Source organism: Acinonyx jubatus, chromosome D4 (assembly GCF_027475565.1).
Source record: "Acinonyx jubatus isolate Ajub_Pintada_27869175 chromosome D4, VMU_Ajub_asm_v1.0, whole genome shotgun sequence".
NCBI lineage: Eukaryota > Metazoa > Chordata > Mammalia > Carnivora > Felidae > Acinonyx > Acinonyx jubatus.
In genome coordinates, this window is record NC_069391.1 from 40,981,825 (window position 1) to 41,008,338 (window position 26,514).

Genomic DNA, 26,514 nt, shown 5'->3' on the forward strand with positions numbered 1-26,514 from the left:
TCATGATCTCCTGGTTTATGAGTTCAAGCCCCACGTCAGGCTCTGTGCTGATGGCTCAGAGTCTGGAGCCTGTTTCAGATTCTGTGTCTCCCTCTCTCTCTGACCCTCCCCCATTCATACTCTGTCTCTCCATTCATGCTCTGTCTCTCTCTGTCTCAAAAATAAATAAACGTTAAAAAAATTAAAAAAAAACTGAGAACAAAATGAGGGTTGATGAGGGGTGGGAGGGAGGGGAAGGTGGGTGATGGGTATTGAGGAGGGCACCTTTTGGGATGAGCACTGGGTGTTGTATGGAAACCAATTTGACAATAAATTTCATATATTGGAAAAAAAAAGAAATTAGGTAAACTTTGGAGATGGAAAAAATAAGAGGTCCTTCTCTTATGGGTATATAAATCAAGACTCACTGGTGACAAAATTAAGTTACCAGACAGATTTTTAAAACTCTGCTAAGAAGAGTTAAATCATCCTGTCCTTAGGGGGAAAAAAAAGAAAGAAAGAAAAGTTGAATTTGAAAATCAAAGGGTTTAGGGCACAGACTATAGCAACTGCATGTGGTCATTCTTTCTTCTAAGCCCTACTTTGTGAGTCACAACAATTAGCGAAATAAATGGTTACCAAAGTTTGAGTTCCTGAAGCAATGTAACCAGTCGTACTGTATCATGAAGGTATTGACCAGACGGTCAGAGAGTACAATATAATGTCCAATACCTTGGGCTCATTCATCAAAGACATTTACTCAAAGGCTGCTGAGTCACCATATCTAAGAAAAGCCCTTTAAAATGTGCTGCTGCCTTCTCTTTCAGGGTGAGAGATAAAATGTTGCTAAAATCAGATGATTTTCAAAATACAATTGCTTGCTGAAATATCTGTTGTTTAGTATCAGAATGACAAGCTTTTATGAATGGTCTCATTTAGAAAATTATTTAATACATACCTCCTATTTCTACATTAGTGCCAAAGAAGTATTATTTTCTTGGTTTTCAGAGCAGATGCATAAAATGACTTCAGTGGAGTGATACATAGCATTTCTTTACATAATACACTCAGTGGAGTTTTATATCTTATACATTTAATAAAGGGAAAGATAGGTTTGTCAAATAAGAGTAGGAGTATGTGGTCATAGCAGTCAGGGTTCTCCAGCGAAACAGAAGGTTATGAGATAAATATATAAATACACATTCAGAAAGTATTAGGGAATTGGCTCACATGATTGTAGAGGTTGGCAAATCCAAGATCTGCAAGGTAAGCCGGCAAGGTGGAGACCCAGGAAGGAGCTGATGTTGCAGCTGGAGTGCAGAGACAGTGTGCTGGCAGAATTCCCTCTTCCCCAGGGAGGTCGGTCTTTCTCTTGAGGCTTTCCCCTGAATGGTTATGGCTGACCCACAAGATGGATAGTGAGTTGCTTGATTCAAAGTGTACTGATTTAAATGTCAATCTCGTCTGAAAAATACTTTCACAGCAACATCCAGACATGTTTGAGCAAATACCTGAGTTCTGTGGCATAGCCAAATTAGCATATAAAACCAGCCATCATAATGGACTTTCCATGTAACATAAAAACTCCTACTCTAGTTAATTATGCTCACTCAATGGAGAGCCAGAAACACACTGACAATAATTTTGTAAAGGTTTTCCTTTCCAGAAAATTCAAAATTCTTTCTTTTATGAAGGTAATTCTTGCAGGTCAAGACATATGATTCAAACATACTTTTAGTCTTTATCACCAGTACATTGAAAATGAATATTTAGCCAATCATGCTTTCATCAAATTTAATAAAATGTTGCCTACATGGAGAAGTCAAAATATTACAACCATACCATTGAAGAAAACCACATTGTAGACTTTGGCAGTTTATTTCAGTGTTGTAAAATATTTTAACATGCACATTCCCCTGGTAATTATGTTGTTATTTCCTAGTGTCAGAGATATACAGCAGAGTTCCAGAATATTCCTCACAGAATATTCACACAGAATATTCAATTAACCTCTACTTTGGAAAGGTGTTAGTAGGAGTTAAAAAAAGAGATTCTGTAGTCAAATGAGTTTGGGAAACATTGATTAAACACTATCTTCCTCTTTTACTGCTTCACTCTTCTAGACAATGTTCATGTGCATTGTGAATATTTTTCCACAAAAAGGGGCTATCCCACACTGATTGGACTACTAAACATTACTTCATTATGAACTATCTTGGTGATTCAGTGTAGCAAGAATCTATTTTGGAAAATTCTTCCTACTTTAAAACTTATTTTTCTTTTTCAAATTTACGTTGAGTATTTTTAGGCACTTGCATATCCAAATACATTTTAGGGTCATTTTTTCTTCAAGAATGTCTGCCTCTGTTTTGATTGAGATTGCATGTGATTAATTTATAAATTTGGGGAAATTGGCAACTTAACAATATTGAGGTTTTTGTTCCATGAATATGTCTTTCCAGCTATTAAGTGTTTTGAAATTTCTCTCAGACGTGCAGAGTTGTCTTCAAAAGACAGAAATTACACATCTTATTCTGTTTAATTTATTTATTTACATACAATGTATTTTGCTACCTGTAACTTATATTTAAAAAAAATGTCATTCTCCATTTGTTTCTTACCAACACAGAAATTCACTTGGCCTTAGGTATTCATTCACTTTGTATCTTGCCACTTTGCATAGTTCCTTATTAATTCTAGGAACTACTACTAATTAGTGTTATTAGAATTGAAATACTTTTTGTAGTTTCCTTAAGACTTTACAGTAGACACTTGGGTCGTCTATGATTAGAAACGACTTGCCTTTCCAGTTTCTGTCTGTACATGCACACAAACAGAGGTATGTCTATGTCAGCTTATATAAAGTATATAAATAATGGGTTTCTCTCCCGGGCATAGGTAGAATCTTCCTATGATTCAAGGAATGGAGTGCTCAGATGGGTCTTTCTTGCTTACCCTGCTGAACCCTTATTTTCTGAGTGATCACTTCATGAAGGCCTGCAAGGAGACTCTTGGTGATCAGTGGGTATGCATTCCTTTTGGGCCTCAGACTCCTCTAGAATCTAAACATTCATGCTGGTCTACCCTCAGCTGTAAAAAAAATTGTAGAAAATACTCAGCTGGTTTCTCCTGATTCTTAATTTTGGCAGCTTCCTCCTTTCACACTGCTCTGCCAAGGAAAAAAGCAACAGTGGGTCTCTTCTCCACCAGAAGGGGATCATTTACTGGATTTTAATTTATTTCAGTTTGCTTAGATGCTTAGAGCTTTTACAGATTTAAATAAACCTACAATGTTGTGGGTTATCTGCCTTGTTCTGCTTGATAGGGTGGAAGAATGAATCTTTTGCAACTTACTACATTCAAAGCAGAAACAGAGTCATCCAATATGTACATGTGCATTTTTGTCTTCATAGTCATGTTAGCATCACACAATTATTTATTTCAATCTCCTTAATTTCCATCAGTAATTTTCTTCATATATTTGATTTAATTATAGATAAAAATATATATTTATATCATTATAAAATAAATATTTTAGTGAGAAATTAGAAGAGATGTTCGATATATTGTATTGATATATTGTACATATTAATATATTGTATTTATTAATATATTGTATTTATTGTGAGGTGGTACAGAATATATCTCATTACTGATAAAGGAATAGCATATGTCAGCAGAACATAGAAATTATGCCACTGTATATCAGAAATTAATGTATCACAAACTTGTCAATTTCATTCTTTAAGAAAATATGGAGTTTAATAAATGTACTGGCAGTGGAAAAAACAAAAAACTGGAGCCCCGAATGTGGGAGCCTAGCATAGAAAGGAAAAGAAAACACTGTAAAATCCAATAGCTGTGACAAGATTATAATTTTGTATTTGTTTAAAATCTCATGTGTTTGTGCATGTACTGGAATTATACTAAATAACATTGAGGGGGCACCTGGGTGGCTCAGTCAATTAAGCATCAGACTTCAGCCCAGGTCATGATCTCTGTGAGTTCGAGCCCCGCATTGAACTCTGTGCTGACAGCTCAGAGCCTGGAGCCTGCTTCTCAGAGCCTGGAGTCTGCCCCTCCCCTGCTCGTGCTCTCTCTCTCAAACATAAATGAGTGTTAAAAAAATTTTAAAGAAAAAACATTGAGAATAAGAGTTATGGGGCTAAAATTAAGGTTCAAGGACAATAGGAAGTGTATTGCAGAAGTTAGGGAAGTCCTGTTTTACAAATACTGGGCAAACCCAGGTTTCAAAACAGGATTCTCTGGTTTCAACTTCATTCGGTTTCTGCTGTCCTATACAGTTTTATAGAAATTGTGGACTGGCATGCTCTTAGAGAGATCTGTACTTGTCTAGAACAGTGACCAAGTCCACTTGCAAGTTCTGAGCTGTGAAGATCACTACTTGTAATGCTGGTCCTTTACAGTTTCTTGGCAGGTGGCTCTTCTCTCCACAGAGATTCAACTATCTGGCTCAAAATCAAATCTCCCTTGATGGGGGCCCTTAAGCTCTCACCTCTAAGTATACCTAGCAGGAGAAAAAGGAAGGGAATTCAATCAAATTGAAATTCCTGCCAGGTGGCAGCTCAAAGAGAGAGAGAGAGAGAGAGAGAGAGAGAGAGAGTGTGTGTGAAAGAGGAGGGGGCGAGAGAGAGGAAGGGAGATAGGAGGTGATATTCTTCCCACAGTCAGGAATAAAAAATTAAACAAACAAAACCCCAAAGACCCATTTTTTCATTGGCAGAGCAAAGTGTCTCAAAAGAATCTGTAGATGAACTCCCAAGAGCAACGGTCTGGGCTAAAAGAGTGATTGAGAAGGGGGTGAGGGGAGTGGGGAAGGACCTTGAAAGAGATTACAGCTCTCATCCATTCAGGTAAAGAGGGCTTTAGAACAGACTCTTCTCAGAAGGGGGAAGTGCGTCTATAGCATGATAAATCACAAAGCAGGAAAGCTCTGATCTGGAAACGTTAAACACTGCTTTTTTTTACATAAAGCAGTTGCCTACCCATGTAAAGTATGCCCTTATACTCTTTTCTTCCAACATAGTGTATTTTATTGCACCCCAAGTAAATGCTGTGTTGTTGCAGATTTACAGGTGATGGGAAGCCTTCATTTCTGAAGTCGAGTTTCCCCGAAAAACTGTAGGTCTTCAGGTAGAGGTGATGATAGAGGTAATTCTGGTCGAGGTAATTTCCTCTGTCATCTTTGTTTTGTGTTTGTTGTTCCAACCCACTTGGAAGAGAAGATGAAAGAGATTACAGGGGGGTGGGGGAGGGGGCTAGAAGTCATCTGTCCTCACTTTTCTGCTTCTCAGAACAATGGAGTGTGACACACTGGAACTTACATGTGTATGTGCAGATATGTCCTAGATATTTAGGCTCCTGTTTTGCCATTGTATTTTTAACACAAGGCCTTGCCAATTTAAGTACTAAAAGGCTGTAGTAGAAAAGATAGTTTTAATTAAAATAACAAAAGGATTACTAAGGTAGCATTTACGCATCCATTGTGTTGATTTAAAACGTACTATTTTTTTTGAATTTTAGTGTAAACAAGAGACATTTTAATGAATAAATTTACATTTAGAATTCATATAAAAGATGCAACTGGCAATACCTGTCCACAGAAACATATTGTATATGGAGGCAAAACTTCTGGCAAAACAACTCTTTTGTTGGGTGAAGAAAACAGTACAAAGGGGAAAACATCCAGAGTCTGTGGTATAGAAATGTACTGAATGTTTAAGGCAGCAAAGATTTCAAAGGTCGATGCCTGGGCTTTGTTCATAAGCATGCAGCAAAATCGGGCTGAACAGATGGAACCCCATCTGCAGGGCTTCTCTATCTGTGTAGTGATGTTCTAGAATGTGCTGATATATAAAAACTATAAATAGAAAGCTCTGAAAATTAGTTCTCCTTTTACACATTTGAACTAGTTGAGAATCTTAAAAATCTCAGCTAATTAGGAGAAGAAAGAGATTGTCAGTTCATCTTATGGTCTATGGTCTTTTCTGATAGCAATATCAACATGCTTACCATGATTCTGATCATGGACCAGTCTGGGAAGTTAAGAATTAGAAAAAGCAAAGGGGGAAAGAAAGCCAGAAACTTCAAAGTCGTTAGGATCCGAAAGTTCAAAGTGTTTTCTCTGTGGCAAAAAATCAATTGCAAAGATTGAGTTTATTTAGATGGTAAAATAATGCTGACTGTTGTTTTTTGTTAAATATTTTTTTCTACCAATTTCTATTAAGTGGATTGAAAAACCTATTTTCTGTCGATACATGAAGAATTCATCTCTACAAGTATTACACAACTCAATAACCAAAGATAAATTTTCTGTAAGAGAAAGCTCTAATTTCACACAGAGATAATCACTAGTGATTTTTTCCCTATGAGAAGCAAAAAGAAAGTGACTTAAGACATTAAAAAAAGCTTACAGTGCAAAAAATTGTCTCTTATATTCTATAATCATCACTATTACTTCTGTGTATTCACACACAGTGTCTGTGACATTAAAGAATTTACTTAAGCTTTGTCTCAGATTCCCTATCTGCAAAAACGAGTTTTATAAGTATACTTATTTCATAGGGTTGTTAGGAGAATTAATTGAGTCCGCACATGTAAATAACTTAGAATGGTTTCTGGCATGGAATAAGTGTTCAGAGGGTATCAGATATTATAATATAGATAATACTCTTTGAGACCCAGACATCAGTCAAAATATTCCCTGGATGGTTCCTCAGAATGGAGCTAGACAGACATTTGTTATCCCCACATCTAAAAATTGTTCACTTCAATTAAATACTTTGTTATGTTGTTACGATATGACGGGTATACCGTGGGCATATGGAGTTAAGAATTTGCAGGGCAGTTATGATAGTAATCTTAGAATCTACCTGCTTAGATGCCTGCTACAATCTTGGCTTCCCTTATTGTTTTGGTTAATGGAATGACAACCAATCCATGGTATTACTGGGGTTTCTGATTTTCCAAAGAAAAGCCTTATCTTCTCAAAACCAGTCTTTCTGTCCCCAAATCTTAATATATTTCCGTGTCTTCTGAATCTCTTAAGCTATCATGATCTATTTCTGCTAGCTTGTCTTGATGCCTTTCCCTTCTGGTTAAACAAAAGATTTGTATGTGTGTGTGTGATCAATACTTCCAACATAAAAGACACAATTATTTCTATTTAAGAAAAAAGAGGTGCAGAAAGGGCAAGTTACTTGTAAATTTGAATATGGGCCTATCTGACTTGAAATGTGTGCTGTTCATTAATGCTAAGGTGTCCATACATGGTTACAAAAGGCTCTGTTACAACACATACAAAACAGAAAGGTGGAGGAACAGGATTAGCTGTATTGTCAGGCCCTTCAATATACCGGGATAAACATGTTATGTCCCCACTACCTTATTCCTTAAAGCCTTTTCTAGAGTCCCACCCTTTTTCAAGTAATGGTATTGAACCTAAGGTGGATAAATATAACATTATATCCTCTTTACTTGTATATAATGGGAGAAGTAGTTGAATCAAATTCAGAGATTCAACACTTGAAAATAAATCGGAGATGCAGATGTTCAAATGGCAGATCATGTCTTAATAAAAATGTAGATCTTAGATGGGCCAGCCATGGTTTTCTTTTCTTTTTTTAATGTTTATTTATTTTTGAGACAGAGAGAGACAGAGCTTGAATGGGGGAGGATCAGAGAGAGAGAGAGAGGGAGACACAGAATCTGAAACAGGCTCCAGGCTCTGAGCTGTCAGCACAAATAGCCATGGTTTTCAATTGGTCCAAGACAGGTGAAAATATGGGATAGGAGAGAAATCCTTTCTATTAGTCATTCTCCTTGCGTCAAAAAGGAAAACTACAATATCCCATTTTCTGTATTCTACAAGAAGTTACAAAGATCTTAAACATTAAGAAAGAATAGTGGGGAAATTATATATTATAAGAATTGAGCTATTTCATACTGGGGATAATTTTAGAAAGACTTCTGAAAGAAGGGAATGATGCTGATAAGTAAGAATTTCTGTAAAAACGATTTATTCGCAAACTGTACTGTACATTGAATTTGTTTCATAGAGTTTTTAAAAACCACAGATATGTAGGTCATATCTACTGAAACAGAATTCCCACCTAATAATTATCATGTAACAGCCAGGCTTTTGATACAGTGTTCTAGGCTGTGACTTGCTGCTCTTTTCAGAAACACATAAAAGTCACTTTAATGCATCATTTTACAGCAAATTGAGGACTAAGATTATAAAATAAATGGCAACAATAAGAAATGGTTTTGTCATGATATTCATATATTGTCATATGATGAAAAAATGTTTCTAAAAAATAAACATTGGATAGGTTGGAAGAGAGGAAATCGAATGAAGCTCAAAACTTATCGTTGACTTGAACGTTTTAAGAGTTTCATTTAAGAAATGTTAATAAATATTGCAGAATGAGTAATAATATATATCTGAATCAAAAACATTTTCATTATTTTTTTAAAACAATTTCACTTTATTTGACAAACATTGATTTGTTCTGGTTTCAAATGTCATAGATTTTACATTATGCACTTAACCTGGCAGTTGCAAGCTTGATTTCTGTATTTCCCAGACCCTGAATCAAATGACAAGATCATCCAGTCTTAGGGCAACAGAGAAATTTAAATTTCTAAAAACTCATTTATTTGGACTCTAATGTTTTATTTCCATTTTGTAAAGGGTTGGGCTGAAGCTTCATTCAACTTTGCTAGTGAATTACTGATGCTCTGATCAAAGAAACGATGAAAATAATATTGTAAAGCAAAGTCTCCCTTAGGTAATAACTAGCTTCAACCATTTTATTTATTTTTTTAATTAAAAAAAAATTATTGCTTATTTTTGAGAGAGAGACAGAGCATGATCAGGGGAGTGGCAGAGAGAGGGAGACACAGAATCTGAAGCAGGCTCCAGGCTTTGGAGCTGTCAGCACATAGCCTGATGTGGGGCTCGGACTCATGAAACACAAGATCACGACCTGAGCAAAAGTTAGACACTTAACCGACTGAGCCACCCAGGCGTCCCCAGCTTCAACCATTTTAGAAGCAAGCATTTATGTGATAAATATGATGCAGTTATTATCAATATTGTTGGGAGCAAGCCAATGGAAGTTGATTCAACTTTGTCACAACTTTTCATTGCTATGGAGTTTGGCTAGTTTTTTGTCTAGTTAAATATAACCTATGTGTAGAAATATGCATAACACAAATATTTAGCAAAACTATTTCATAAACACACACTCATGTAACCATCACCTAGGACAATAAATGGAAACTTTGATAGCTTCTTAAGTTTTCCAGTTGCTCCATTCCAGTAATAATATTCTTCTCCTTGAAGATAATCACTAATCTGGGGTGCCTGGGTGGCTCAGCCAAGTAAGCATCCAACTTCAACTCAGGTCATGATCTCACAGTTTCTGAGTTTGAGATCCCCGTGGGGCTCTGTGCTGACAGTGTGTAGCCTGCCTGGAATTCTCTCTCCTTGTCTTTTCCCCCTCCCCAGCTCTCACTCTGTCAGAGTTAAATAAATAAACTTAAAAAAAAAGATAATCACTATTTTAAAATTTATAGTAACCACTTACTTGTTTTTCTCTCTATATTGTAACAACCTATGCATGTTTTCATAAATAACATGGTTTGGTGTTGCCTATATTTGTATTATACATAAAGAGAATTACAATACTCTATAGTTTCTTTTGTGATAAGCTTCTCTCATTTGAGAACATATTTTTAAGACTCAGCCTTGTTTTTGCATATAGTTGTAGTTAGTTATTTTTCATTGCTTGGTATTCCTTTTATAAATACAAAGCACTTTTTCTCTCATATTGCCAATAAGGAGTTGGGTTTATGTCTTATGCAGATTGCAAGTTTATGAATAATGCTGTTAACACCGTTGTGCAAGTCTTCTGGTACATACATGGACACATTTCTCTAAGGAATACACTTAGGAGTATGATTGCAGGATCATGATGCACAACAAATGTATTGCAGTGTAATTTTGATTCTGATCACCCGAAGTTAGGGTAAACCTTATCTGTTAATTTTATTGTCATGTTTCCCAAGAAAAATGCCACCATTTCAGATCGGCGCCACAAGGGCCGAGGCCCCAGGTCTTCTCACATTCTGACTAACTGCCAAGCCTGGAGGGGTTTCCACAGCCCCATAAAAGTATGAAAACTTATTAAAACAATACACACAACTCAGAAAAGTTCTGTCCTTACAAATACAGTTTTATAGTAATGGATACAAGTCAGGATCTGTCAAATGAAGAGAGATATAGGACAAGATACGGGGTTTGCAAAAGTAGAGCTTTTGTACCTTCTCCCCTTGGATCAGAATACATCATCCTCCCTGCATGCTAATGTGTTCACCAATTGGGAAGTTCCCCTGAACCTCAATATTAATAATTTTTATTTGGGATTTCATTACAGAGGCATGATTGATTGCATATTTGGGCATGTGATTGAACTCAATCTCTAACCCTCTTTCTCTCTGGGAGGGTAGATTGGGTCAAAGCCCCAGCCCTCTGATCATACTGTTCGTGTGACCAGCTCCATCCTAAATTATCTGGTTAGCATAAATTCAGGTATGATCCAAGGGCTCTATGAATAATAATAAAAAAAATTATCTTGAGAAATTCTCAGGATTTTAGAAGCTGTGCCAGGAATTTGGAACCAAAAAAAATTCATTATATCATTATCCAACACGTACCTTAAAGTTTTGTAAATAATATATCAAGCTTATTGAAAGTTGTTAATCAAATAACCCTCCCACAAGCTTTTAATGATGCTCTATCCCTTCACATACCAAAACTTATTGTTTTGTTCTTTTCTCCTATTTCAAATTTCTACTCTGGTTCATTCACAGAGATATCAATTGTGGTTTTAATTGATGTTTTTCTGTTTACTAATAGTTATCTACCTTTTCATATATTTAATGACTCTGTAGATATCCTCTCTCATCTTTTGTGAAAACACATCTCAGGTCTTTTGCCTATATTTTTTCTAGGATTTCTGTATTTTTTTATTGATTTGTAGGACTTATATATTTGCATATATTATATGATTTATGTATTCTAGATGTAAACCCTGTATATTTTATGTGTTTCAGATATATTTACCAAATTTGAAGGTTGAATTTATCACTATCTTTGGTTGAATTTAAGTTCCAGTTTCAATATAGTCACATTTGGGTCACCCACCTAGCTCAGTTGGTTGAGCATTGACTCTTGATTTTGGCTCAGGTCATGATCCCAGGGTCATGGGATCCAGATCCATGTGCGGCCACCATTCAGCACCCTGTTGAGACTTGCATGAAGCACAGAGCATGCTTAAGATTATCTCTCTCTCTTTCTCTCTCTCTCTCTCCCCATTCATGTTCTCTTTCTCTGAAACAAAAAACATTGTTAAATTTATTAATTTTTACCTTTTGTACATTTTATGATCTGTTTGAAGGTATATGTTCATCACCTTCAGTCATAACGATATTCCCTTATATTTTTATCCAGACTTTTTTTTTTTTTACCTTTTACATTAGGACAGTAATTCAAATGGAAATAATGGTATATGGCAAGATATATGGTCATGGTATTTTTCACATTGAAAAACAAATTACCAGTTCACTCATTAATTGAAAAGACCCTGTTTTCTCACATTTGTGCTAGATCAAGTGTCATGTATATGTCAGTTTATTATAGGCCACCATTTTCTATTTCACTGATCATTTCATCAATACTTGGACCAACATACAATGTCTTAGTTACTATGACTTCATATTAAGTATTGATAGCAGAGGAAGTTATCTTACTTGCTACATTTTGAAGATTGTCTTGGGCAATCTGACCTCTTACAATTTAACATAAATTTTAGAATCAGCATATTAAGATTCTCTCTCTCTCTCTCTCTCTCTCTGTCTCTCTCTCTCATGCACACACACACACACACCACACCACACAAATATTTGAGATCCTTTGGAATTTGAGAAAAAATTGACAGTTGACATCGTTAAGTCTTCCTGAATATGAAAATGAGACATCTCTGTGTTCCTAACTTCAAATGATCCTTACTATCCTATTGAAAATTTGAGGTGCTTAGGGGATTTAAAGTTGTTTTTCAAACTTTGTAAATGTTCTCAGCAGAATATGTCTAAATTTTCTAAGCTCCTATTACTTGTAGCAAAAGTCTCATATCTGGTTTTATAAAATTGTTTAGATTTTAAATATATTTGATACTCTTTATTCTCCTGTGAACAATTTCATGTTGTTGAATAAAAACAAATCTGGACTTAGAAGAGGAAAGACTTTATTTAAAAGTAAGACTATTGAGGGATGCCTGGGTGGCTCAGCCGCTTAAGAATCCAACTCTTTATTTCGAGTCAGGTCATGATCTCACGGTTCATGAGATCAAGGCCAGCATCAGGCTCTGTGCTGACAGTGCAGAGCCTGCTTGGGATTCTCTCTCTGTCCCTCTCTTTCTGCCCCTCCCCCACTCATGTGTGTATTCTCTCTCTCTTTCAAAGTAAATAAACAAACATTTAAAAAAGTAAGACTATTGAAATAGGGAGAATGCTTTATAAAAATATGCAAGTGTCTCAAAGTCAAACTGGAAAGGCTTTTCTTTTATAAGTGGAGAGATGTAGAAAATGCTTTAGCAGAAACTTTTAAGGAGAAGTTGGATAGACAAGAGAAAATGGCCAGCAGGGCCAAACAAAAAAGTGTCTTGCTCTGAGTAGTCATTTTTCAGAATAAGTAAATAAGGGGGCACATTCTGCTTTTTATCAATTCCTCAGAGCTTGGAGTTAGACAGAGTTCAGGGAACTGTAATAAGCAGAAAAATCTATAATAATAAGGTTTGGTCAAGACAAAGCAGAAGGTAACAAATGGGCAGTTATGAACACATGGTCAAGGGATCAAGGTCTATCTTTCTAATTTTTGAAAATTCTTCATAACCATTCTTATAGTATACTTACTTATTATTAAGAAAATCACACGGAGCGTTCTCACTAAGACTATTAAGGACATGCCCAGGCTTTAGTGGAAGACAAGAGTAAGTGAATTCTTCTCTATTGCAAAGGGCTTTTGTGTCTTATGGGGAGAATATATGTGAATAAATCCACAGTGGAAAGTGGGATAGACGCATAACTAAAAGTTGTATCAGTAACCCCAGAGAACAGTCTGAGAGAAAAGAGAGTAAACAAGGAATATTCTTTACCATTTAGACATAATTATATCTAAACTCCTTCATGTGTTTGAAACCACCATTCTATCAGTAGACTTGTAAGTTACAAAGCCATCAAGTAAGTGAAACAATGAAGCCCACTGCCCTTTGATAACAAAGATTTCCCAACAACCTGAGTGTCAACAATGAGTTTTACAAGTGTGATGAAAAGACAAGATTCCTTTCTTTTGCTATTTGCGAATGCTTCCTTAAATTTAATTCAATCCGTATGTCACAAATTACTATATTTTTGTACATATTTGTTGTCTTTTCTTCAGTTATCTTTCTATAACAAAATAATGGATTAGTCTTCAAACAAATATCATTTTAAATAACTACAGTAAAGTAGATTTTAGCATTTTCTTATGAATTGGGATTCTAATGATTTTGATATTAGAAAATAATTATACAATTATAATATTAAAATAATATTAAGTGAATATTTTCCTAATTATCAATTTGCTAGATGTAGAAATTATATGAAAGGAAATAACAGAGAGGTACATGTTTATGGATTCAGAAACTTTATGGTTGGTGATGTTATCTAACAAGACAGAACATTAGAGAAACATTGTTTTGGAAAGCCTCATAGAACATTGCAGTTATGGATTTAGGCCTCAAAAAATATAAGGGAAGTTAAGCAATGCAAAGAATGAAACTGGCCAGGAAGAGTACATAGTGATGGGGCATAAGAGCAGAAAAAGAGAAAGAGAATGAAGTTCTAGGAAATGCTCTAATGTCAGGACACTAAAGATCTTGAAAGAAATTGAGCCAAAGTCTCAATCAGGAGGAGGTCATTTGGTTACAATAGAACCTGTTAGAACCCCACCTTACATGAAGACTTTAGCATAAAAGTGCTTACAGAAAATAAGCTTAAAGAAAATGACTTGCTTTTTATTGATTGAGTATATATTGACTTATTTTGGGTGCATTTAAGTATGTGAGTCCATGTAAAACATAAAGTGTTTTGTTAGTGAAGTAAGTTATTTAGTAATGTTTGCCTACCACCCATGAGTTCATACATATTCGAGGATGGTCCTTGATTCCATGAGAGTATTTGTGCACCAAACTGAATGCAATGTGAGAATAATTAATACTTCTCTAAAGCCTTAAAAAATCACCTACATTTTTCCTTACCAAAATAATAAGAGTCTGAGGCATTAAAACAAGGCTTTATCCAGTTAAAACAAGATTGTGAACATGAATTCTACTTTCTGTTATGAGTAGTAAGTTGGAGAAAAAGCGTTAAGGCTGAATTTTGACTTTTTCAAACATCAAGTGCTGATGTCAGTCATCAGTGTTTTTTGACTATGATTAGTATCTTTCTGATTATCATTAGAAATGCAGGAAGCAGAGGACTAGACAAGGTAAGTCATAATTTAATAATAGATTATGCCTACTGAGGTTACATTTTCAGGATTTCTTTTCAAATCGTATTTTTTTCTTGAGTTAGCTCCAGGTTCATAGCCACCGAGTGAAGAGACAGAGTATGTGTGTAACACAGTCATTAACATTTCATCTCTAATTTCAGATGTCTGTAACATAGGTCAAGGGCCCTTACGTGTGAGGTCAGAGACTGTTATGAAGAAAGCTAGCCCAAAATAGATCTTGGTCAGAAATCTTGTCATCAATTTTGAATGACATTTCTAACCGGAACACAGAGAACTCACATTGATTCACTTGTGAGGCTTCTTTGGACTCATCCTCTTGCCAGAAGCTCTGGCATACAGTAGGGCATGTTTGAAAGCCCCTTCATCTCTGCTACGATATATTATTTAAAAATGTCAAATGTGTTTTGCTGTTCCTAGAATCTAAATGATTCAAGATGAACTGCTTAGATATACACAGAATCACTCCTGAATAGTTTTTTAAAATTATGAATTATTACCCTGCCAGTATGGAAAAGGATTGGCTTATGCAGAGCACTGCTCTCTTTCCCGCTTCTCTTGATCATATTGTCATAGTTTTATTACTGCATATTTCACTCCATCATGCAATTTGAAAGAATATGAAATGGCTTAATATGTAATAATAATGAAAATAATATTAGCTATTTTTTTAATCTCAAAAGACATTAGTTTTTCTTTCTCATTCAGTTTAACAATCCAAACCCATAATAGATTGTGGGGTTATTAAGATGGAGATAAATCTGTAATTGCTACATTTGTTTGACCTCAGGATCCCTTCTAGTAATCATACTCACTTGTAAAAAATGGGGCCTTTTTGATACATAGGATCAATCCATTTGCTCTAAGAATATACCAAAAGTATTCCAGAAGCCTCAATATCTTCATGAAAAGGGTATCAATTAGATTCAAGGTATTGTCTTGCTGTTTAATTATGATAATTATTTTATAAACACTGAATTTTCCAACTCAGATATTTAACAATATCTTTATTCTAAATAAGAGTCCCAAATATTTTAAAGAGAATAAGATGGATATTATCACCAGAGATTTCTGTCCAAAAACCAATATCACACTTAGTCCCGAGGAATAAGTGCCCTCCCATAGTCCTACACTTCAGATGGTCCCTATATATTACATACAAACACACACACACATGAACTGATATTAACATACGTCTGGGGGTCCTTATCGCTTGGAATATGACACTTGGTGCTTACAGTAAACTGTAGCCCTAGATATCCCCTAGATATCTGTTCTTAGCTGCACAGTTCAGGCATCAGGAAACCACTTATGCCTCTCTCTGATACTATAGCTTCAAAATTAAATGTATCTGCATTTGAACGTCCTTTAGTTTTGTGGGTTTTTCTACTGCCACAGAGACCCATACTGCTTCAGATCATGAGAAATGTCTCAGCAACAGAAACCATTAAGGTCAGATAATGAAACAGATAGTAAGGACAAAAATAGAACCTAGGAAAACAAAATCTGAGATTTAAAAATAAGTGGAAACCATCCAAGAGGTCATCCACTTATAATTTTGAACATAATATGTTTGAAACATGAAATATGTTCATAGGTTCATAACATATGTTTTTGAACATATGTTCAAAAAATTAATGAGGAACAGAGAAAGTAGCCAAATTCACACACATGCACACACACAGTTACTAAAAATGGAGAATAAGAAATACAGGCTAAATAGCAAACACAATAATTAAAACCAAATTAAGTCCAATATAGAAATTGGCATGTTATTCATAAAAATAATATTTTATTTAGTTTTTAGCCACCAGTGATAATGTTTCTTCTGACACTAAAAACACATACTTATAGGAAATAGTTATAGAATTTTTATAGAAATTTCATGGAAATTTATTGATGATATCTGAGCTAACTAAAACTAGCCAGAAATTTGATTCTAAAATGACCACATACATAAGACAATTGTAGAACATAGTTAATAAAAAATTAAAAGAAAATGATCCACTACCATGGAAAAAATTCAAAATAAGGTTATAAACATAATAGTCAACAAAACGAAACAATGTCATAATTAAAATTTGAAAGTAAATATTACTAAGTTAGGATAAATTATAGTTGATACAGAGTCATGTTGAGCAGGTCACATTTGTCATACATGCTTTTAATATACCACAAAAAAGTAAGCTCCCTAATGGAAATATTCTTCATTTTAATACCTTGTTAAAAAGTACAAGTTTTGACTTTTTATGAATATAACAAGATTCTTCCAGTTTTAGGCATTTATTTAATATTATTGAAGCAAGCTTATGGTATTAACATAGCAGAAAAAATGGTATACAACACAAACTTTGGCCAAAGCTCCAGAGGCATTTTTTATGTCTTGTCCAACATATAGTTGGAGTGTGTTACTGGGAGAAATAGAAATGGTCAAAATTAAGCAAACAGCAATGATATTCATTAGAATTCAGAGGTATTTTCTGTACAGTCTCACAATCCCACTCTTGTTGGGGAAGATGCTACATCAGAATTTAGTTTCCTTTTTTTTAACATTTATTTATTTATTTTTGAGAGAGAGAGAGAGGCTGAGAGAGAGAAGGAGAGAGAGAATCCCAAGCAGGCTCCATGTTGTCAGTGCAGAGCCTGACACAGGGCTTGAACCCACAAACTATAAGATCATGACCTGAGCCAAAACTTAGAGTCAGACACTCAACCACTGATCCATCTAGGTGCCCCCAGAATTTAGTTTCCTAAGATATAAGACTTATTTTATGCCCCCAAATATTGTTCATCTTGGCAAACATTCCTTGTACAGTTGAAACTGATGTTCATTCTTTAGTTGTGGATTGTAGTATTTAATACTAACGGGTATTAGTATTTTATAATAATATGTCTAATAGGTCAGGTTTGTTTGTAAAATTGTTCAAATTCTCTATATTTTTAATGCTTTTATTGTCTTCTGGTTCTATCAAACACTGAGAGTGGGAAGTTCAACTCTCCAATAATGACTCTGGATTTTAATTTATTTTTCATGATTTTGAAGTTCTATTATTAATTGCATATATGCCTAATTATGCATTTTTGATGAACTGACCCTTTTATTATTATTAAAGTCCTCACTTATATCAGGTAATAATTTTTTCTCCTAAATTCTATATTGTCCAATGTTAATATAGTCCTGACACTCTTATGCTTCTTGTTTTATTGCATATTTTATATTTCTTATTTTCAAATTTGACGTGTCCTTATATATAAAGTGTGTCTCAGCATATAGATGGATTTTGCTCTTTTATACAATACAATATTCTGATTTTTGAGTATCATGTTTAATCTATTTAAATTTAATTTTGTGTTTATATGTATAGAAATAATGGTGATGATCACATATTTTTCATCAAGTGGCAAGTTGTCTTTTAAGGAAAGTATGAGATGAACAAATTGGTCACTGTAAGCAAATATATGTAATATGGGGATTTTTTTATACTTCCTTATATATCTAAGTTTCCATCTGATATCATTACCTTTCAGCACCAATTGTAGCCTTTTTCCCTGCTCGAACTGCAGATCAGAAAAAGAATATTTTGAAAGAGAATTTTTTCAGCTTTATTAAAAATGTATATAATCCTCATTTTGAAAGTGTGCTCATTCTGCAATTTTAGGAAGATGAGGTTTTTTCATTTTGTTTTGTTTTCTTTCAGCACTTTAAAATTCTTTTCATTTTATTTTGGTCTCCCTTGTTTCTGAAGAGAAATCAGAAACTTGCCTCTGTTCTTCTATCTGCAGTGTGTGTGTGTGTGTGTGTTTGTGTGTGTGTGTGTATACTTTGCAGTGACTACTTTGAAGATTTTTCTGTTGATTTTGGTTCTCAACAATGCTACTGTGATTGGTGGGTGTAATTATCTTTGTATTTATCTTGTGTAGGGTCTTCTAAGCTTCCTGGATCTACATATCAAAAAATTTTTAATGTTCATTTATTTTATAGAGAAAGGGAGAGAGAGTGCATGCATGCAAGTGGGGCAGGGGCTGAGAGAGAGAGAGAGAGAGAGAGAGAGAGAGAGAGAGGAAGACTCAGAATCTGAAGCAGGCTCCAGGCTCTGAGCTGTCAGCACAGAGCCCCATGCAGTGCTCTAACTCATGAACCATGAGATCATGACCTGAGTCAAAATCAGATGCTGAACCAACTGAGCCACCCAGGTACCCCTACATATTAAGTTTTTAAATTAAATTTGAAAAAGTTGAAACCATTTATCCCAAGTACACCAGGATGTTATCCTTATTCCTATGGTATTGTCTTTCTGTGGTTTAGGTTTCAAATAGATTCCCTTGGAGTATGAATGGGGATTCTCTACTCTATGTGAACTTCAAGCATCTGAGCATGGCTTCATTTCTTATATCTTTATTCAGCTCTCAGACCCATTGCAGTGACTCTCGGCTTAATCTTGCATATTGCCATGTGATTTATGAAATACTTTCAGAAATACTTGCATGGCATGTGTATCATTACATTGTGAATCTATAGCTTTAAGAGACATCCTTGCCTTTCTTTCCCACTTCACAAAAAGAGGAGCAGCAAAGTGACTCACTGTTGTACTTATATCCAGTTGAAACATGGCTAGCAGGTTTTGAAAAATGATAGTGGAACTATCAAGTTAATTGTTACTTTGTAACCCTCTAGGTATTTAAGTAGCTAAATACTTGCTTACCAAGACTGTTGGTAGCTCCCAAAGCCATAATGGGATCCCATTTTTATATTATACTAAGCAAAGAATTTAAGATTATTCAAGCCCCCTTGTTAGTATGGATGTAGATGATGTAGATTTGGCTACTTTGTTATATGCCCAGCAATTGTATTACCAAACAAGATGCAGGATATGTCTCTTACCCTGGAAAGTTCTTTTGTATCCCTTTCCAAGAAATCTACACACACATTAAGGTAAATCACTGATCAGATTGCTATCACTATTGCATAGTCTTGCATGTTTAGAATTTCATCTTAATGGAATCATAAAATATGTATCCTTTTGTGCAAGGGTTATTTCATTTAAATTATGGGTTTTGAGATTCATCCATGCTATCACCTGTTCATTTCTTTTTATAGCTCAGCAGTATTTCATTGTATGAATAAATCAGCTTGTTTAACAACTAAACTATCTGGTGATGAACATTTGGCTTGGTTCCTGTTGGGGGTTATTAAGAGGAGAGCTCATACAAACATTTATATCCAAGTTTTCTTTCTTTTTTTTAATTTATAAGCATACGTTTGTATTTCTCTTGGGTAAATACCTACCTAAGAGGGGAATTATCTTACCGTAAATTTATGCTTAAGTTTATAAGAAACTGGTAACCTGTTTTACAGAAGGGTTTTGCCTTTTTCTTTCCCCACAAGCAATTACATTGTCACAATCACTTTGTGTTTGTTTGTTTGTTTGATTGATTCATTGATTGTTTTAAGATACCTTCTGGTGTGAAGTGGCATCTCATTATGATTATAATTGACATTTCTCTGATGACTATATTAAAGCTTATTGTATGTGCTTGCTGTTAAATTGTATAGCATCTATTGTTAAGTTTCTGTTAAAGTTATTTGCACACTTTAAACTTAAAAATCTTGGGGCACCCGGCTGGCTCAGTTAAGCGACCGAATCTTGATTTCGGCTCAGGTCATGTTCTCCTGGCTGGCGGGATTGAGCCCCGCACTGTTAGAACAGAGCCTGCTTGGATTCTGTCTCTCTTTTTCTCTGTCCCTCCCTCAATCTCTCTCCCTCTGCTTTCTCTCTCCCTCTCAAAATAATAAATAAACATTTAAAAAATAATAATAAATAATAATAAATAAACCTAAAAATCTTTAAATTGTTGTATTATAGGAACTCTTTATATATTCTAAATATGGATCCTTTGTCATATATATGCATATATGTATGTACACATATATGTATGTCTATATATATTATATATTGCTTGTATGTTTCTTCCCAAGAGTGTGTGAATCCTTGAGCAGGTATTTTACATCTATTTGAGCATCATCCATGCTTTCGCACGGGAAGTTTTTCACTCTCACTGAATTAAGAGAATTTTAAAAAGTAAGCAAATCACAAAAAATTATAAATAAAACTGCTATGTCATGAGGTAAAGGGATATGAATTTATTTCTTTGGAAATACTTATATAATTGGTTTCATTGTCCTTTTTTAGGTGATATAAAGATGGGCAATTGGCTTTTTTAATTTTTCTATTAAATATTATTAACATACAGTATTAATATTAGTTTCAGGCATATAATATAATGGTTCAACAATTCTATGCATTACCCAGTGTTCATCGTGATAGTGTACCCTTGATCCCCCTCTTCTCTTTCATCCATCACCCCACCCACTTCCCCTTTGGCAACCACCAGTTCTCTACGTTAAGAGTCTGGTTTTATGTCCTTATCTTTTTGTTTTCATTTATTTTGTTTCTTAAATTCCACATATAAGTGAAATCATATGGTATTTGTCTTTCTCTGACTTATTTCACTAAGCATTATATACTCTGGATCCATCCATGTTGTTACAAATGGAAAGATTTTATTTTTTTATTTGTGGCTAAGTAGTATTCTATTATATATATGCCCAACCTCTTGATCTATTCATCTATCAATGAATGCTTGGATTGCTTCCATATCTTGGCTATTATAAATAATGCTGCAGTAATTCCAGTAGTGGAATTTGCATTCCCACCAGCAGTGCAAAAGGGTTCCCTTTTCTCCACATCCTCACCAATCCTTCCTGTTTCTTGTGTTTTTGAGTTGAGCCATTCTGACAGGTATGAGGTGATATCTCCTTATGGTTTTGATTTGTATTCCCCTGATGATGAGTGATGTTGAGCCTCTTTTCATCTGTCTGTTGGCTGTCTGTATATCTCAGGAAATATCTTCTTTATGTTTTCTGCTTATTTTTTAATTGGATTATTTCATTTTTGGTGTTGTGTATGTTCTTTATATATTTTGAATGTTAATCCTTTATCAGATATTCCATTTGAAAATAACTTCTCTCATTAAGTAGATTATCTTTTTGTTTGCTGATGATTTCCTTCACTGTGTAAAACATTTCACAGACTATTGGGACTATTGGGTATAGTCCCAATAGTTTAATTTTGCTTTTATTTCTCTTATCTGAGGAGACATATCTAGAAAAATGTTTCTATGGCTGATGTCAAAGATACTACTGCCTATGTTTTCTTCTAGGAGTTTTATAGTTTCAGGTATCACATTTAGGTCTTTAATCCATTTTCAGTTTGTTTTGTGTATGATGTAAGAAAGTCATCCAGTTCCATTCTTTTACATGTAGTTGTTCGGTTTTCCCAACATCCCAACTGAGCCCAGGCGCCCCTGTTGTAGTTTAATTAGTCATGAAAGTATGTGCTTATTTCTGGGCTATTTTGTCCCATTGATCTATGTGTTTATTTTTGTGTAAGTTTCATACTATTTTGATTAGTATAGCTTTACCTTGAAATCTAGGATTGTGACACAGTTGTAATGTGATTGGTTTTTAAATTAAAACACTAGAGGGGCACCTGGGTAGCTCAGTCAGTTAAGTGCCTGATTTGGGCTCAGGTAATGATCTCATGGTTCTTGGGTTCAAGCCCCACATGGGGATCCTCACTGACAGTGCAGAGCCTGCTTGGGATTCTCTCCCTCCCTGTGTCTTTCTGCCCTTCCCCTGCTTGTGTGCTCTCTCTTTCTCTCTCTCTCTCTGTCAAATCAATAAACATTAAAAAAAACACACTAGAAACTCTTGCTTTCCTCCTCATTTCAATCACTTTTGGTAAAATCGAACTTCTTTGCTTTTTGCTTTTTACCAAAATGCTGAGTTGTATCCTTCTCTTTCCTTGTTTCTCTTTAGTACATGGAAGTGATTGTGTTTATTTCCTGCCACTTGTCCCACCTTCTGTCATAATTAATTTAAAAGCAACTTCTTTTGATCTGAGAAAATTGAAATTCTCACCAGTAATTTGTAACATATCAGGTCCTTTCATTTTCTCCTTCTTATAATTTATATATGCCAATCTCCAGTTTTATTTTTCACATTTAATTGTATCTCAGCAGTTTTCAAAAGTTGAACCCAATTGAATAATTTGTTATATTATTATATAGTATGGGATTAAGATGTTTTTAATTATTAGAAATAATAGGTTACTATGAATTATTACAAATAACTGTCTCACTCTGTTCTCAAGACTCAAACTGAATCTGTCTGCAGGGGGTCACTATTTCAAAATAAAATCAGTAGGTGGAGTCACAATAGAATGTGTTATATATAGTTTGGAACTGGCTTGTAAGGTGACAAATAGACTGCTTCATTTTTTTCTCAACAAATGTTTTCTCAACATTTTTTCTCGTTTTCAAAAGTGATCTGCTACTGATTGTACACAGAAGTTAATATTAATCTTTATCAAAGGATATATCCTTAAAGAGATTCTAGGCAAGTGGCAATATTATTATTTATATTTTGGTTCTTATATATCTTTTTAGAACAGTATGGTAATTTATAAAATAGTGCTTGAATGATTATTATTTATCAGAATTATCCTGGAGATTTTTCTTCTATCAAAATATATGTTACATGTCGAGACTTCTTTTAGTTCTAATGCAACAAAAACCAAATAATTGTTTTTTTCAAATAACTTTCAAAAAGTTGTTTCAAATAAATATGCTCCCAGTTTCATAAAATGTTACTATCTTTATAATAGAGTCAGTTAAACATTATCCTAAATATTATTTACCTTAGTGTATTTTTGATTAAGAAATAGTGATATAGCTAAAAACTATCTGGAGCACCTGGGTGGTTCAGTCGGTTAGTTGTCCAATCCTTGAATTTGGCTCAGGTCATGATCCCAGAGGTCATAGGATTGAGCCCTGTCAGGCTCCATGCTAAGCATGGAGGATGCTTAAGATTCTCTCTCTCTCTCTCTCTCTCTCTCTCTCTCTCTCTCTGTCTGCTTCTCCTGCACCCCCCCCACTTGCATGTTTGCTCACTCTCTAAAATAAAATAAAATAAAATAAAATAAAAGGATTGCAAATTACTATTCTTTAAAAAACTCTTATAGCTATGGCTTCCATATTGACTGTTTTTGATAGTTTTAATTTTGTTAGTGACCCTTTACAATTTATTAATATTCTGGGCTCAGCATACCTGACCATGTTATTATCAGCCCCTTCTCACCTCTCAAGTCAATTAATTCACTAAATTCATCAATTATTTTGTTCAGTGTCTCCTAAATATCTCTCAGTTTTATATTTTATATATTCACACTAACTTGAGCTTGAGGAATCACAGAGAATATCTCCTAAATCCTGATCTGATAATCTTCACTATATTCCTACAGAAGGCAATTCTTTCTAAAATTTTGTTTCTGTAATGGTATTCACTCTCTAGATGTAAAAGCTTCATGTAAAAGCCCACTGCCCACTCAAGAAATAGCAGATTCCTTAATCTTCATAACCAAGGATTAATCTGATTTTTGAAGCTCTTCTTTGCTTTTCCGCAGTCTTACTCTCCTAGTCCAGCTCTTTTAATTTATCTATTACTTCTTAATTATTTTTTGTTGGCTATTTCCTCCATACCTCTATTTTTCTTCCATGCTCCCAAATTTCCTTAATTTCCCTATTAAGTACTATCAGAATTAACTTTTATGATATGCAATTCACAATTGCCCAAATATATTGTTGGTGATTGTTTCTTACATTTGTTTTATGTGACATTGGCTCACTCAAGGACATGATGTTTTATTTTATATCACCAGAATAGTGAAAAAGATAATGATATATGCCACAAAATGATTTTTGTGAATGAAACTTGATTTAAGTTAGGGAATACAAGAGGTAGAAGATTCGACATGAAAGCAAAAACAATAGGATTTACGACTAGCTTTTTTGTATACAAGAATAAATTGGTCTGTTCAAGCTGTACAGAATATTTTTCATATAAATGATATCAGTATGAATAAGTAATGGTTTTCTAGATAACTTATGCTTTGTATTGCAAATAGCTTGTATTTATAGTGATTATGTATCAAGAGAAATGAAACAGTACATGCACTGTTGGTAAATGTATGCAATTTGGGGCATGAATTCAATTTATTTGTCATATTGACTCACCAGAATATGTTTGGCTTATGCAAAGTCTTTATTAGTCCGGAAGAGAAGCAGAATAGCTGTGTTCTTCAGAATTTGTTTGGAATTAAAACCTGCTTCTCCTGTGATCACTTGTTATCAACCCTGAAATATAAAACTTCCTTTTATCAAGTTTCTCTCACCATAAAAACATGGGACTAATACAGAATAATCAGAATTTATTTTTCAAAGGATGGTAGTGGACTCACAGGTATATCTCATATAACATAGGCAGGTGGAAAAAAATTACTTTTAAAATGTTGTGCTTCTTTTCCCTCTCTAATTTCTTCCAGTTTATGTGGCTTTGTTCACTCACATTTTTTTAAAATCCATTTTAAAATGTAATTCCTTGTAAGGATGGGCCATATCAAGAGGTGCCACAAAAGAATTCAAATTAAATTAAAAGAATACTTTGAAGGGTTTTAATCCTTTTATTCTGAGTAGATTACAAATTAAGCAGATCATGAATCATTTAAATTACAACTATGAACATTATCTTTTAATTAATGTTCCAGAAATTAGTTTATAAAGAGTATTTTGTTTAAAAATAATCTCTTAAGTCTATCAATAGAGTGTGGGATGATTGGAATATGAGGACTAATATATTCAGTATAATTAAAAAAAAACTTTTAATTCAATTATGGATATTATGTGTAGATAACAAACCTCCATCTGCATTTCACATTATCTGAAAATTTTGCTTCTGGTTTAGTTGAGTAGCTCCTATCAAACTTTCTGAAGATAACAACTAAATTTTGAGGACAGGGGACCTACCTGAAGGCATCGGACAATAAAAAAAAAATAACGTCAGAGACTAGAAGTGAGTTGACTCTTGGAAGAAGGGAATGGCCTTGGGGAGACTGGGCAAGCTTCTCATTTTTTAATGACTTCTACCTGAGGGCAGGCCCAGATCTGTATCACTGAAGGCACTTAAAACTCTGGTGGACAGCCCACAGTCACACTGCATGGAAGAACCAGAAGATGGACTTGAGAGCTACTGTGGGTATAGGACAATCAAGGGGAAATCCCAGAAATGTGAAAGCCAGAGAATGAGAGAAGCAGGCCCTGTGTGTAGTCATTGCTCATATATCTGGCTTAGTGCTGGACAATTCATAAGTTAAGCTAATATCAAACAGCCCAGAAAAAAAGAAGTCAATTGAAATTTAAGCTGCTTACCCATCACAGGGAAGATGATTTTATAGTCTGATTTCTGCCTACTTAAAAAAATCAATATTTTGGGGAAGACCATAACAGATTACAGATTTTCTACATTATACCATTCATGGTGGCAAAGATACCACAAAAATCTACTCAACACACAAGGAATAAAAAAATCAGGAAAGCATGGCCCACCCTCAAGAGAAAAGACAATCAACAGAGGCCAACCTTTTGGTAACTTCAGTGTTCGAATAAATTGAAAAGGATTTGAAAGCTGATGAGGAAATTGTGTTCAATATCATAAAAGTAAATATGCTTGTAATAAATGAAAATGTAGGAAATCTCAGCAGAGCATTCAAAAATCTATTAAAAATGGAAATTCTATAGCTGAAAATATAATATATGAAATATTAGCTACGTCTTGAACACATAAAACTCAGATTAGCAAAACATGTTGTTCCCTCTAATGATTTTAAGGGTAATTCATATGGTTTCAGTCAAAATTCGACTTGATGAGCTTTGTTTCTGAAACTGCATTATGGAAATAATATAGCTGGCATAAAAAATAAATGTATACTCAATCCCCTTCTACC